Here is a 6,000-nt window from a genome sequence, read left to right as displayed (position 1 = left end):
AAGATTTCGGGCGGCCCTGGTGGTTGATTAATACGTTTCAACCGCGCCGAATTTGCTTTTTTATTGTAAGGCAATTCCGGATGCCTTATCTGGTACGGCAAGAGTTCCGCCTTATTAAACAATAAGACATGTCATTTTTAGGTCTGCTAACTTCAGATCTTAAACTGCTTATCGGAAATATGCATACTGCATGTCTTGTATGTTATCACCTCGTTGGAGAACTGTTGCCCCTTTTGGCCGAATACATTTTGGATGCAGCGCTTACCTACTTCAATATAGACGGGAATGTCAGCTCAGCAACCTGTGAACTAGCCTGATTATCGTCGGGATACTGATCATGCACACCACTGAGTTCTGCCCATCCTCTAGGTGCGTATCCCCAGAGTCCCGCCTCTGCCCAGCCCTTTTTTTTTTTTTTTTTTTACCTCCGGGATCTTCTAGGGTATGAGCAGATGGCCTAATTAGGTCCAGATAATTTGCTCAAGGAGTTCTATATGGGGTTAAGAAGTTCGTAACGTAACTTATCGGGACCAGCAGGGCGGGTTTTCGCTTACAAGAAAAAAGCTCACTGCATTACATTAGTCTCGCCCAATCATCACTACGAACTTAGGGCCTTCCTGGCGCATGGAAATTGACCGTCACCACTTATGATTTGATGTAAGCCGTCAAGTCTCGCCGACTATGGCACTTTTACGGGCAGATAGGACCGCGAGACGTCATGGGCTCCCCTGAACTTAGTCCCCACTGCGGTGGGCGTCGAGTATCGAAATGCTACCTTGTACATCCAACTTAAGCTTCCCTCCCTCTAGCAGCATGTGTAATTATTCCATGGAAGATATAGTCCATAGTTCCGTGTATAATTCCTCTAAGACCGGGAACGCTCCGCAAATAGCGTTTTATGGCCTCATGATGGAGTCAATGTCGTATGCCAGCCGTCTCATTTAGAATGCAAAGCTAATTCGATATCTTTGCCTATATACAGTATGTGTTATGCTTTTCTAACATCTTTATTCAACTCCGTATACAGTGTGCCGCAGATTTAATCAAAATTATGGCCACGTGCCCTGAAAGCAACCCCTGGACATTGAGCAGGAATTTTGAATGACCTCACATTTCCATGCTTTCACAAGCAAATTATCGACCATAGTCTTTCGTACGTTGGCCCAGACGACTACCCAGTAACCAGCGCAATAATTTAGCTCCGAAGTAATTGAAACTTGGCTACAAGGTATTTCCGAAACGGGTAGTTGATGGGGGTCTTCAAGGGCATGTTGATATTCACAGTTTCCCAAAAGGACCGATATTTCCACGGCTAACTTACCTCGACTGGGCAGTAGTTCAGATCGCTACCATGAAGGAGAACCGAGAGCCTGGCATGGACCCATAGGCCTAGACTTATAGTTGATGGCACCCTGTCTGTATCAGATCTTGCGCGAAGGACGGATGCCGGGATGTTGTCAAGGATTTGATAGACGCAAGGGTAGCAAGAGGGGGTCAATGCTTCCCCATTCTGGCTCTTAGCCCGTGGAGAAGCAACGTAAGCACATGCTCGGTAGGTACACAAGTACCTAGGTATCGTTCGAAGCAGCGAAGAACAATGGCCGATTCGAAATCGCACTGGAGATCCCCTGAGAGCCCACCTGAAGATGACGATCAACAAAAACCGGCAAAACTATCTCGCCAAAGATTATCCGATGTACTACTTACTGTACGCCCGCCAATTCCGAATCAAGAAGCAAAGCCGACGGCAAGGCGATTCTTATCACCCAAAGTAAACTATCTACAGAAGCCACATACATATTGCTTGCTTATTATATTTGCATGTACATAAAAACTGCACATGTATGCAGGCAAATATGTAATTTATATGTACGTATGTATTTGCAGACCTACATACAACATAAAACAAAATCTCTCGAGAAAATCTTCTAACGTGGGCCCGAGCGCCTGTCAACTTCATTCTTGGGACGGGAAATGGGAATTATGGGATGGCATTTGCAGGAGACCCCTGGGCTGTCACATATCTGCATAGTGTATCTGACGACCGAATCGTATCTCAGGATCATCTTCCCTGTCAAATTTCATCAACACGCCCTTGTCCTGTCAACTGTCAAGCCTGCCTCCTTGTCCTCGCTTATTATTAACAAGATTATTAACGAACCCTAGCCCCGCGCCAAACCCCTTGTTGCTTTCGAGAAACAGCCCCCAAGGACCAACGCACGCCCTCCCCTGTTGCGACCAGATCAATACTACTTAACCATATGTACATCGCGTTATACAGTATATGTAACTATCTATCTTATCCAATTCGCGAGGGTGAGGGTTTTCTCGCCAGCCTGCAAGGTGCTGAGTCCGAGGTCCCACTCACGATATATTTTTTTGAAAGCTAACAAGATACTCCACGTTTGTCATAGTCTTACCCTTAATACCGGAATACATTACGGGCTAGTTACTCGCCTATAGTACCTAGGTACTTACCTGCCTACTAATATGCCTTGGATCCTTTTTATTATAGTATCTACAAAGGACAGATAGAAATCTCTTCAGTAGGTATGATATTTTGAGATCCATTTCCGACACGTGTGGACCAAGGGCAGAAAAACAGGCATGTCATTCCAAAATGACGGGGTGCCTGAACCAGCCCGGGAACTCGCCATTTCTGGTTCGGGCTCCCCTGTTTTCTAGTGTTGGCAAGGCCCACCAAATCAATCATTCGCGGGCCGTCCTCCCCAATCCCCCTAGTCGGTAGAGTGCTAGGCCCTTTTCCAACTTCCGAGGTTTACATGCGAACTAGTCTGCGTTCGCTGTTTAAACGTACGGGGTTGCGTTGCGTGCTAGGCAGAAATAGAAAAAGGAAACCCGACGAATGGATGAACAGGTCGCGTCTAATTAAGCGAGTGAGGCTCACAGGACATCGTGGTACAATAGGCGAGCAGCTTACCCCTAAGGGTCTTACAGTGAAATGTTATCCCGCATGCAAAACGGGAAAAAGGGGTGGGTTAGAAAAAAAATTTCATCCCTCTTACTATGTAATCGACAGCATAGCCTACCGAGATAGGTAGGTAAGCTTGGGTTTAAGTGACAGGTGACTTGTCGAGCGCATATATGTACGCCGCGCGTCGTCCTGTAACGGCGCCTTCCCTTACCCTATTCGGGAAAGCTGTCCGTAGGGCTGTCGCAGGACTAGGTAGCTAGCTCACCGGCTACTAGTTCGGGCCAGAGAACCCTTCCCAACTGCCGCCGTCGGTGTGAGAAGAAGAATCTGTTTTTCACTGGGTACAAGGCCTTTTTTTCAGACGAAGGACATGAGACCGCCACAGCCAATTTCGGTTCCTCTAAGCGAATATGCAGTCACCGGTAGAGCCTATTAACGGAGCAGGAAGACACGCCGGAATGACGACTTGCGGAGGCCTTTGATCCATTCATTCACGATTAGATATTTGCAAACCTAGATCTTTGGTACCGCGGAGCTCACCCGTTGAAACGACGTCTCAGCCTACTAAGGCACCAAAGCTCAGGCCGGAAGATAGCCTTTGCCGCCCGCCACGGCAACGGAAGGAATTGCGTGCAAAATTAATCAATAAGAAAAGACCAGGTTGAAACGGGGTACAGCCGCCCAGAATATGCAGCACCGTTGTATGTGTTAAGATTCAAGGACTACCAGCCATCCATTCAATCGCCCAACGGAGCGAAGCTTGCGAGTGCCCAAACCCATCTCTGCCGTTTATCGACTGATGAGGGAGTTTAGGTATCTCGCGCGGCTTGTTCCGTTCAGGAAGAATCAGCGAGGGCCAAGAGGGAGAGACGTGATGGAACGATGCCAGCGGTCCCCTTGGTTGTTACCCCAGGTTGACATCTCGATGAGACTTTCTGGGTAACAATGAGCTCCAGACCAGGTATTCGAGCATCTCAGATCAACCATCTACCACCTCACAACCACCACTCGTGACGGAGTCGGCGCCTTTCTAGGGTCTTTGATACCCCGCGGGAACGGAGAAGGCGAGGCCCATACCGTTACTTCGGGACCAAGAGCTGAGGCCTGACGTGAGAGGCTAGACCCTAGAACGTGTTCGGAGGTGTGGGTGTGGATGTGGGTATGCGTGTCTCAGTACGTAGTAGTGTGCGCGTGTGACTGGCGGGCATGTATTTATTCGTCACTACATCGTCATGTTTGTGAGTGGATTTGGGGTCTATGTCAAGGAGCCATAGAAGCAAGGGCTAGAGTCGGTATAAGCCCAGTTCACTGCCCAAAGGCTACTACAACCACGGCAAAGATTGCACTGCTATCGTAAATTAGGTCTACGTTTTCCTAGGATTCACTTTAGTAATGGTTGGTAATTGGCATATCGCCGTTTACAACGTCTAAAAGGCAATTTTTGGATAGATGCACCGAGACGCACCCAGCGAATCAAGACAGAGAACAAGTCTTACGACGCCAACTCGTATAGGTACGATCTGCTTAAAATTGACGTCTAAGATGACCACCAAGATAAGTAAAAAACGAGGCGGTTTAATGTGGTGTTTATAGCGCACCATTAAACTGCCTTACCACCCAAAGCATCCTTTTATCTCTGCAACTCACCCTCGTTTTCACACACCTTCGGATAACCTCTTACAATTGGCACGAACGTGGCTGGAACGTCTCAGCATTCCAATTCCAACCCTTCGTGCACGATGGCAAGATGCCACGAGTTGAATAGAGTGCTCGCATATTTGGGGTCGATGACCTAAGGCTTATTCAGGTGTCAATGGATTGGCTTGACAGGTTGGGGCTTGAGATATCGCTTCACCCTACCCAAGAAAGCAACCACTATCGGCCGCGATTAATTACCTATACTCCCTCTCCTCGGGGAGGGTGTGTGGCACGACACGGACTAGCCTTGGAAATCCGTGGGGAGGGAGCAGTGAAAGTCCTAGAGGTGCGATATCAGGCTTTGTATACGACAACTTCATGGTGCTCTGCAAATTGAGATTTACCGTCAGCACAAATGGGATGATCTCTACTATTATGAACTCATTATGAGCCTAGTAGTTACGTACGTGGCTTTGTCGGTGACCGCTCTCACGACATCTCCAGGCCAGCTTTGACAATTTTATATTATCCCTGACTTTTCTAATCTCGTCAAGGGATGATGGTATCAATCAAGATTCTTTCATCTCCGCGGCCTTATTCTATATGTAGCACCTACCTAGCTAGGAATAGAATTACGACGATATCTATCCCTAATGTGATTATAAAATATGCATACGGGTAATTATCCCTCGGAAGGCTTTGCATTCTTTACTATTACTGCCACTAAGTGCAATACCGAGAAGTGAGGCTGCAAGGGCGATTATTCTATGGCCATGTATCAGACCACATTCAACTTCATCCCGCCATGGACGTCTTCACCGCTGAGCCAAGCAAATATGAATCCAACATATTGATATCGTAGTTACGTGGTAGGTACCTATATAGGTACTACTAGAGATACCGAGGGCGTGGAACTTTATTATGCAGATGAATGAGAGTGTAAATATACCTAGGTAGGTAACATAATGCTCAAATAAAACTAAGTTAGATAACTCGAGGTTCTGTAGGCCGTGCTATAGATATTTCGCCTACCTCAAAGTATTGGATACTATCTAATTGCTACCGGTTACTCGTGGATACTCTTAGTGTTGTCAGACCGAGATCTCTTCGTATCTGGAACGTCTGGGTGAGGCGGAGTTGACATGCAGAGCGAGGTATCACAGCCTTATAATACACGTCATAATGATATAGAAATCGAGATATAAACTGTAAGATGCATCTAGATGTAGAGTATATCTAAGTAATTAAACTAGCACTCACATCGGGCGTCGATATTACACGATGCAACTGCTGCACGTCAGGCTTCACCTATTGGACATGTAGCATCTAATTGGTATAAGTCGACACCTCCTAGGTCACGCCATTATAGACATTTACGAATACGATACTCCCCAAGTCCAATACATCGATGTCATATCATCACTTAT

This window comes from Hypoxylon trugodes, assembly GCF_022578975.1.
Source record: "Hypoxylon trugodes strain CBS 135444 unplaced genomic scaffold F4822scaffold_1, whole genome shotgun sequence".
NCBI lineage: Eukaryota > Fungi > Ascomycota > Sordariomycetes > Xylariales > Hypoxylaceae > Hypoxylon > Hypoxylon trugodes.
This window is presented reverse-complemented; position numbering follows the sequence as displayed.